Raw genomic sequence first — 10,212 nt, forward strand, 5'->3', positions numbered from 1 at the left:
ATGGGACCTGATTTTGACAATTCTAAATTGAACAGTGGAACACTTCCTTGATCTCATGGTTCTTATTTTTTGTCTTAAGTAACTTGTAATATTAAACATTCAAGAAGCCAGTCACATCCAGAGGCCAAGATAGAGAAAAAATAATGCATTCATGCCCACTCATCAGCATATCCCTTTCCACTCATGTACAGTCCAGAACTTGAGCCCCAGGAATTAATTTGTCTACAGAGTTCTGGGTCTTCCCACATTAAATAATATAATCAGGACAGTCTTGACAGACATATACCTATGCTCACAGGCCATCCTGATTTTGACAATTCTAAAATGAAGCTCTTTTCCCAGATGATCCTGGGTTGAGTCAAATTGCCAAATCAAACTAACTACTACAAATGTTAGTTTACAACAAACTTTCTATTAGTAAAAGTGCCATTGTTTTGTGTTTTCTCAAATATTTTAAATATTTATTGTATAGAAGCCTGGAAACTGCTTCATTTAGTTTATGGTGCCACATATGATAGCATCTTGTTTGTCATGTATCCTCATGAGAAAATCAGAGTGCAAAAGACAAATGTCTTACTATAGTTAGGGAAACAGTCTTAATTGGGGACTCCCTTTGAGATTCAGAAACACTACATGTTCTTGTCTTACATTTGGAGAACTTCTGCTTTATCCATTCCCGAAGTCACTCATGGCTTGATGTAAGATGCTTGCAGATGCCTGACATCTCTTGCTAGACTGTCCTTAGCATTGCATCATTTAAAAAGTGCAGGAAATTGCACATCATCTAGTATGCTGGCACAACTTTATTAAATGTTTATTGACTATATTTTCAGTACTTTTTTCTTGTTTGTCAGGCTATAGAGTTAGTTGATTTGTTCATTTATTAAAGATTTATAATAAGAACACATGTTCTGAAAATAGGCATGAATAAATAATTAAGATAGACTGATTGCTACTGTCATATAGTGGATGTGCAACTTATAAGTTTAGGTTTGAACAGAACCATAGAAATAAAAGAAATATAAGAGAAAATGATCAGTTACGTGATTAATTCTGACCAAAAAAAAAAAATCAAAATAAAAGGAATCATTAAGGGGTGCAAACGTATTTTGAAAATGTGTTAGGGACTTTTCATGTAGTAATGTCATAACTGATTTTGAAGCTTTGTGTTTTTTACAGTCTCTACTAATGAAATCTGAGGGCTGAGGAATAAAAAAATCGTAGGGTTGTTGGTCTCATGTCTGTTCTACCACAGGGCATGGCTGCTCAGGGAGGCAGGACAGGGCCGCAGGAATTGACTGCACTCCACAGTCAATTTACCCCTATACACACACACACACACACACACACACACACACACACACACACACACACACATACAGTCACTGGACTGGCTGGCGGGTGTTGGGCTGTAGGGAAGCCCTGAGACACTGCTCCTGGAGAAGGGAAACACAGGGTGAGGCTAGACAGATGCAGCTGGTTTTGGGGGTCCTGGGCCTGTGAAGAGACTAGGGCTGTGTGGTTCCCAGGTTCTTGGACACCCAGCCTCTGCTGGAAGTCGAGGAAATGCTGAGAACAGAATCCAGGCCTGAGGACTCGATCTGGTTCTGGGATGGGAAGGAAAGTGGAACTCTAGCTGGTTCCAAAGAGTGTGGGGTGGGGCATCCTTGGCCTGACCAGAGCAGACTTGATGGCAGCAGGCTTGACTTGAACTTGTGGCAGTCATGGCTAAGAATGCAGAGAGGCCTTCTACAAGAGACAAGATGGCGGCTCTATAGGTGAAGGCCTTCTCCATGGCTCCCCAAAGTGGATCCTGATGAAAGGAGGCAGTCGATGGTTTTAAGGCATTTAGGGTCATGACGGAAAGTGGATATGTAAAACCATACCCTACTTCTCAGGGTGGGCCTGAGGTTAAATACTTTTTGCAGGGAGGAATATCTGGGAAGGCATGCTTATTGGCTAAGCCTTCCAGGCATCCATGTGCCTCATTAAAATGGATATCTCTGTTTTGAGCCTATATGACCACAGGCCGGTCATGTCTTCTACATGTGGAGGGGCTTGGGACATTGCTTTTATGTTTCTGATGGCCACAAATCTATGGGGGGGTTGTAGCTAGTGACAGGGGCTTAGTGTCTGGGAGCAGGCAAAGTTCTTACCATCCCTTCAGGGTCTCCACAGCTTCAAGTCTTAGCTTAACCAGGGACTGAGCTACCTTTCAAGGTCTCACAAAAAAATTAAATGCATTTAAAAATATAATATAAAATTCCTTTTGGGAGAAAGTGTGATTTTACTGTTTTCAGTCGTTTTATTTGCTTTTCTTCTGCTGTGACAAAATACCATGACAATGACAATGTATAAAAGAAAACATTTAATTTGGGGCTTAGACTTCAAGAGGATCATGGTAGGGAGCAGGGCAAAAGTCAGGCAAACATGGTACTGGAGCAGTAACTGAGAACTTAAATCTGGTCCACAAGTATGGGGCAAAGAAAGAGCATTCCCAATGACAGTCCTCCTTTAACAGAGCCATTCTTCCCTAAGAGTTCTAGCAACTGACAGTCATTCAAATATATGAGCCTGTAGGGGCCATTCTCATTCAAACCACCATATCGCTATTATGAGGCAATGATTCCAAACTAAAATTACATTCCTTTCTTCTGTTTTAAGTTTCAAAGTGCAAACCTTCCCAGTCATTTAGAAATGTAGGATAGCCTACTCAGACTTGATTCCAACATTTTTTCCTATAGCAAGAGCCTAAGCAAAATGGAAGACACAGCACACCTGATGAGAATTTGATTTTGATGTGGCTGGTAATTTAAATTTAAAGTTTAGATATAAGGTTCTTTTTTTAACCATTTCTTTTCAAGAAAGGGAAAGTATGAAATATGGGCTAATTCTATAAACTCTTCATAAGTTTATAGGTTGAAGGCCTAATCCCTAAAGCTTCAGGATATGACTGATTGTATTTGAAGATTAATCTGGACCCTTGAGATTTCTCAAACACTGGACCATTAAACAGGCAGCATACATCAGCTGATATGAGGCCCCCAACACACATACAGTAGAGGACAGTCGGGACTGTGTTCATTCAGAGATGATGCACCTGGCCCTCAAGAGACTGGAGGTGCCAGGGTAGTTTAAAGGCCAGGTGGGGTAGAGGGTGGGGACATCCATGTGGAGACAGAAGTCGGGAGGAGGTATGGGATATGGAACAGTCGGAGGGTGGTCAGGGGTGGGGTGGAATAAAATATGGAGTGTAAATAAATAAATACATAAATAAATTTAAAAAAAGAAAGTCATTAGGTTAGGCCCTAATGAAGTGTGTCTGGACACTTATAAAATTGGTTCAAACAGGCACTGCCAGTAGAGATACTATCTTCAGATACATGGCAAGAGAACCATAACAAACCATGGAGAAGATTCACAAGAAACCATGTCTATGGATACCCAAGTCTCTCTGATTCTGGCTTTCAGCCTCCCAGGTGATGGTAATGTGTTATGGCAACCTATGTAAACTGAAACTGCGAATCTGTGATGGAGAGGCGAGTAAGTCAAGGAGAAGGAAAGATCAGAGAAGAAAACCTGAGGCTCAGGAGAGAAGGAAGGACTAAAGGCATAAAAAGTGGCGTGGTAAGGTAGGAAGTGGCAGCCAAGGAAACCCACGTGAAGCTGCTTGTGGTGGTGTGCACTCGCCTTAGCAACGCTGAGAGCAGTGGCCAAGGCAGGAAGCTCCCTGGCTTGGACCATGTAGCAAGACCCCAACGCAAAGCAAAACAAACCGATACTTGCTTTATGTGATATAAGAGTTGATGAATTTTAAGGCTTTCCGGGGAAGTAGTTTATCCCTTATGACATAAGTAGGCCTTAAAGGCAATCTTATATCTTCTTATTGGGCTGAAGTAAAGAGTTGTTTAAGACTGAGATCAGAGAGTAAGAAGGTTAAGGGGCATGTGGCCTCACACACTGAGAACCATGGGAAGCTACATAATTTGAGCAGGGAAGAAGGAGGAGGAGGAAGAGGAGGAGCAAAAAAGAGGAAGAGGAGGAGGAGAAAAAGGAGGAGGAAGAGAAGACATTTCGTTGTTCCAAATGACAAATTATGTGCTTTTCCCCCCAGAAGTCACAATGACTTAATATGGTTAGATAATAGATGGATGGAGTCTTTTCTTTGAGATGTGATATACAAAAGTACTCTCACTATATCTTGGAGATGATCATGGTGAATAATTAACATTTAATTAACATATATTGCCTTCAGAATTTTCCTAGTTTTTCTGTTTGGTAGTGTATCTAGCATATAGACTGAATATCAAATAGAGTTAAAAAATGGTTTCTTTTAAACTTTTGACTATTTATACCAATACAGAAAAACATTTGACTTTATGTCTTTTAAATTTTAGGTAAAAATAATGAATCAGACAGTGCACACATTGCTGGTAATTTCATATCTGTCTCAAGGTATATAAGATGACTTGTAAATTGTTGAGAATTTCTAATTGCTTTTGTTAAAGAAGAACCAACATTCACATCAACATTGCTTCACTGAGATAGTAATGACACAGTGTTCTACATTGTGATACCCCACAACACATTACAGACCAAACTTTCATAGAAGTTTGTAATTTGACTATGGTTGAACACTGTTCAGAGTGGTTAAATATATTGTCTTTCTAAAAATCTTTTTTTTTTTTGGTCATATTTACTTTGACAGGTAAAGATGGGAGGGTGTTGGGCAATGTTTGGTGTTAATGAGGGGATGAATTAATTTTACAGCAGATGTGGAAGTCCATTAATTACAATTCATTCACAAAACATGGTGTACTAGAGTTTTTCATCACTGTAACAGAGAGGCACACCTGTCCTTGCAGTATGGAAGGCACATCTTTTGAGCAAATGATGTCTGCTGGGATGGATGGCAGAGAATCAGTTTTATGCATGCAAAGCCAAAGCAGTTTGCAAAGGCTTCACATGATGTACCTTTGTCATTAAAACACTAATAAGTGGATATTACCCTAGAAAACTGGAATACCCAAAACATAATCCACACATCAAATGAGGTACAAGAAGAACGGAGGAGTGGCCCTTGGTTCTGGAAAGACTCAGTGTAGCAGTATAAGGCAAAACCAGAACAGGGAAGTGGGAAGGGGTGGGTGGGAGAACAGGGGGAGGCAAGGGGGCTTATGGGACTTTCGGGGAGTGGGGGGCTAGAAAAGGGGGGATCATTTGAAATGTAAATAAAGATATATCGAATAAAAAAAAGAAAAAAAAACTCCTTTATAAAGAAAATAGTGGCTCACTGCTGCGGCTGCGCCTCTTTGTTCTCAGTGTCATGTCACCGCTGCCGCCATGCCTGGAAGACGAAGCCCCCAACTCTGAGGTTGATGACCTCAACTTTGAGGCCGTGTCTGCTTCCACGATTTCCTGGGAGATTCATGGGACATTCCCTTTTCCCACCCACGGGACTTTACCCCAGTGTGCACCACAGAACTTGGCAAAGCTGCAAAGCTGGCGCGAGTTTGCCCAAGAGGAATGTTAAGTTGATTGCTCTTTCAGCAGACAGTGTTGAGGATCATATTGTCTGGAGCAAGGACTTCAATGCTTACAGTTGTGCAGCACCCACAGAAAAGTTACCATTTCCCATCATTGATGATAAGGACAGGGACCTTGCGATCCCTTTGGGTATGTTGGATCCAGCAGAGAAGGATGATAATGACATGTCTGTGACAGTCTGTATGGTGTTCGGTTTTGGCTCTGACAAGAAACTAAAGCTGTCTATCCTCTACCCAGCCACCACAGGCACGAACTTTGATGAGATTCTCAGAGTGATTGACTCTCTCCAGCCGACAGCAGCAAAGTTGATTGGAAGAAGGGAGAGAGCGTGATGGTCCTTCCCGACCTGCCTGAAAGGGAAGCCAAACGATGTTTCCCTAAATGAGTCTTCACCAAAGAGTTCCTGTCTGGCAAAAAATACCTCCGTTATACACCCCAGCCTCAAATCTGTCGGAATTGGGGCTGCAACTGCTCACCCAGCACTGGGACCTGAGGATGTCAGCAGACAGCTGCAAGTCCTTGCAGCAGTTCTGAGAAAGATTGATAACAGCCAAAGTCCTGTAGGTGGCTGGCTATCTACTGGGTCATTAAATGGAAATGGCACTAAAACCTTCTAGGAATTCTTTGTGCCTTCATCACAGTGCCCTGCTGACTGGCTTTCTTTGAAAGGGATTATGTTTTGGTGATTCCACTGTGATTGATCAGCAAGGTACTGTCAGTGTGGGCTCCATGCTGGAATGAGAAACACCTTTTGTAGCTTTCCAAACTGAATCTTCTTTTACCCACCTTGGAGAACACTAAAATGGGGAGAAACTTTCAATTCTGTATTTTTAGAATTCTGGCATCAGCACAGGAGAATTCTTTATAGGGAATCCATTGCACGTTTCTAACAAAGTGGACTCAGAAAGCCTTTCGCCTCCCAAAAGTGCGCATGTACCTCCTGGAATTTCCATGTCTGCTTTCTGGTGATATCTGCATGTGAATGCACCTTATAAAAGACAGGCTGTGACAATGTTTTACCACTAAATGTCCTTGTCTTGGGTGTCCATTTCTGAATTTTGCCTTCTGAGGCAAAATCCTGATCAGAATAAAAAAGAAAGGAAGAAAGGAAGGAAGGAAAAGAAAGAAAGAAAGAAAGGAAAGAAAGAAAGGAAAGAAAGAAAGGAAAGAAAGAAAGAAAGAAAGAAAGAAAGAAAGAAAGAAAGAAAGAAAGAAAGAAAGAAAGAAAAGAAAATAGCACTCTTAACAGGGAAACAGAATCCAAATTCAGCAAGCATTCCCTGGAAACCAAAAGGCCACTTCTGCCAGGGAAGGAGGTAGGCGGCCGGCCGAGGTGAAGCTCTCTTCCTTCTCATCTAGATTCAATCCTCCTGTCTCATCCTCAGCTGTGCAGCAGAACATGTGTTGCGTACCTCTTTCCTGTCCTGCATCCATCTCCAGTGGACTACACAGATCTTTCCCTCCTAACCTTCCCTTATCACATCACTTTATCTAAGCCCTATGTCCCTCCACATCTAGCAGGCACAACCTCAGGTCACTCCAGATAGGGAAGCAACTGGCTGACTACAGATCGTTTCAACTCTCTCCATTCCTTTGAGTCCTCCCCCCCAACCCCCAACCCCAGTCTCACCCCAGCTCTGTAACAGACCACCTTCTCTGGCCTCTCCTTATTCTCTTCCTTCATTCCAAGAGGATAAGCAGATCCTGGTGGAACACCCTGTTTCCCTCCCTCCTGTGGATACTGTCAGTCCCCATAAGCCATTCCCCATCCCTGACAGGTCCCAATATCCCGAAACACATATTACCTGGAACCCCCAGTGGCCATACCTATCAGGACTCCAAAAAAAAATCCAGAATTAGAGAGTAAACAGAAACCATGGAACAAAATACCCACCCAACAAACACAAGACCAGATATTAACACAAAAAACTACAATCTTTTCAATTCCAAATGCCTAGACATCAGCACAAAAACACAATCAATAACAGCCAACAGAATATGAGAGATGGAAGAGAGAACTTCCATTGAAGATATGACAGAAATGGATAGAAGACATGATAGAAACAGAAAAGGCATTGTCCAATTCATTTTATGAGGCTATAGTTACTCTGATACTCAAAGAGATCCAATGAACAAAATTTGTAGACTGCTTTCCCTTATAAAGATAGATGTAAAATTTCCCAATAAAATTATTGTACACTGAAGCCAAGAACATTTCAGAATGATCTTCTACATGATTAAGTGGGCTTTAACCCAGAGATATAGGGATGGTTCAGCATATATAATGGATAAGGTAATCCACTATATAAACAAACTGAAAGATAATAATTATATGATCATCTCATTAGAGGAAAAAAAAGGCCTTTAAAATTGAACTTTCTAGAATTTAATGAAAATGGATACACACTGTACCCACTGTGGGACATAATGAAGGGTCAAGTTCATAGCACTAAATGCCTACATGAAAAAAAAAAATGGAGAGGCCATCTTCACTCCCAGACTGACAGGATAGGCAGCACCAGGTACACAGAGATATCCTGAGTTTAACATCACTTGGGACACAGACCACCAGGCTTCTGCCTGTGCCTAAGACCTGGGCAGCTCTGCGGTTCATCTGTGTGCCAGCCCTGTCATGGGTCATTTGCCCTGCACTTAGAGGGGCTCCCTGCTGCCGTCTTCGCTCTCAGACAGACCGGACAGGCAACACCAGGTACACAGCGACATCCCTGAGGATAACATTGTTTGGGGCAAGGCATACCAGGGCTACAACGGCACCCAAGAGTAGGGCAGCACATCAGCAATCTTTGCCAGGGGAAACCCAGTCATCCAGAGGATCAGAAATAGCATTGCAGGCTTACAGGAGGTTCAAGCACCAGACAGTGACAACAGGGCCAACTAACGCCATAGATAACCAGATGGCAAAAGGCAAATGTAGGAATGTTACTAACAGAAATCAAGGCAATATGGCAGTATCCGAACCCAATTCTCCAACAACAGCAAGTCCTGGATAGCCCAACACACCAGAAAAACAAGATTTGGATTTAAAATCACTGGTCATGATGCTGTTAGAGGAACACAGGAAGGGCATAAATAAATCTCTTAAAGAAATACAGGAGAACATGAATCAAAAGTTAGAAGCCCTTACAAGAGAAACACAAAAATCATTTAAAGAAATTCAGGAGAATATGGATCAACAGATAGAAGCCAATACAGAGGAAATGCAAAAATCACTTAAAGAAATACAGGAGAACTTGGGTCAACAGGCAGAGGTCATGAAAGAGGAAACACAAATATCTCTTAAAGATTACAGGGAAGCACAAACAAACAAGTGAAGTAACTGGGCAAAGCCATCCAGGATCTAAAAACAGAAGTAGAAACAACTAAGAAATCACAAAGGGAGACAGAAAACCCTGGAGATAGAAAACCTTGGGAAAAAAAATCAGGGATCATAGATGCAAATATCAACAACAGAATACAAGAGATAGAAGGACGAATCTCAGATGCCGAAGATACCATAGAAAGCAGTTGACTGAACAGTAAAAGAAAATGCAAAATGCAAAAAGCTTGTAACCCCAAACATCCAGGAAATCCAGGATACAATGAGAAGACCAAACCTAAGGATTATAGGTATAGAAGAGAGTGAAGATTTACAACTGAAAGGGCCAGCAAATATCTTCAACAAAATTCTGGAAGAAACTTCCCTAACCTAAAGAGAGAGGTGCCCATGAACACATAAGAATCTACAAAACTACACACAGACTGGACCAGAACAGAAATATGTCCTGTCACATAAAAATCAAAACCCAAATATACTAAACAAAGAAAGAATATTAAAGGCAGTAAGAGAAAAAGGCCAAGTAACATACAAAGGAAGACCTATCACAATTACACCATACTTCTCACCAGAGACCATGAAAGCTAGAACATCCTGGGCAGATCTCATGCAGATTTTAAGAGAACACAAATTCTAGCCAAGATTACTATACCCAGCCAAACTCTCAATCACCATAGATGGAGAAACCAAGATATTCCATGACAAAACCAAATTTACACAATATGTTTCCTCAAACCCAACCCTTCCAAGGATAATAGGTGGAAAACGCCAATACAAGGAGGGAAACTACACCCTGGAAAAAGCAAGATAGCAACCTTCTTTCACCAAACCCAAAAGAAGATAACCACTCAAACATCAAAATAACACCAAAAATAACAAGAAGTAATAATCACTATTCCTTAATGTCTCTTAACATCAATGGACTCAATTCCCCAATAAAAAGACATAGACTAACAGACTGGATACATAAACAGTACCCTACATTTTGCTGCTTACAGGAAACACACCTCAGTTTCAAAGACAAACACTACCTCAGAGCAAAAGACTGGAGAACAATTGTACAAGCAAATGGTCTCAGGAAACAAACCAGAGTAGCCATTCTAATATCAGATAAAATTGACTTTCAACCTAGTCATCAAAAGGGACACAGAAGGACACTTCTTACTGGTCTAAGGAAAAATCCACCAAGAAGCACTCTCAATTCTGAACATCTGTGCTCCAAATGCAAGATCACCCTCATTTATAAAAGAAACTTTACTAAAGCTCAAAGCACATATTTCACCTAACATGATAATTGTGGGTGACTTCCACACTCTCCTCTCCTCAATGGA

General features: G+C 41.3%; 1 pseudogene; it reads left to right on the forward strand.

Annotated features, from left to right (window-relative positions):
• The first annotated feature begins 3,488 nt into the window (after positions 1 to 3,488).
• LOC127680219 (peroxiredoxin-6-like) lies at positions 3,489 to 6,040 on the forward strand (annotated as a pseudogene).
• The last annotated feature ends 4,172 nt before the right edge of the window (positions 6,041 to 10,212 follow it).

Source organism: Apodemus sylvaticus, chromosome 3, assembly GCF_947179515.1.
Source record: "Apodemus sylvaticus chromosome 3, mApoSyl1.1, whole genome shotgun sequence".
In the NCBI taxonomy this organism is placed as follows: Eukaryota; Metazoa; Chordata; class Mammalia; order Rodentia; family Muridae; genus Apodemus; species Apodemus sylvaticus.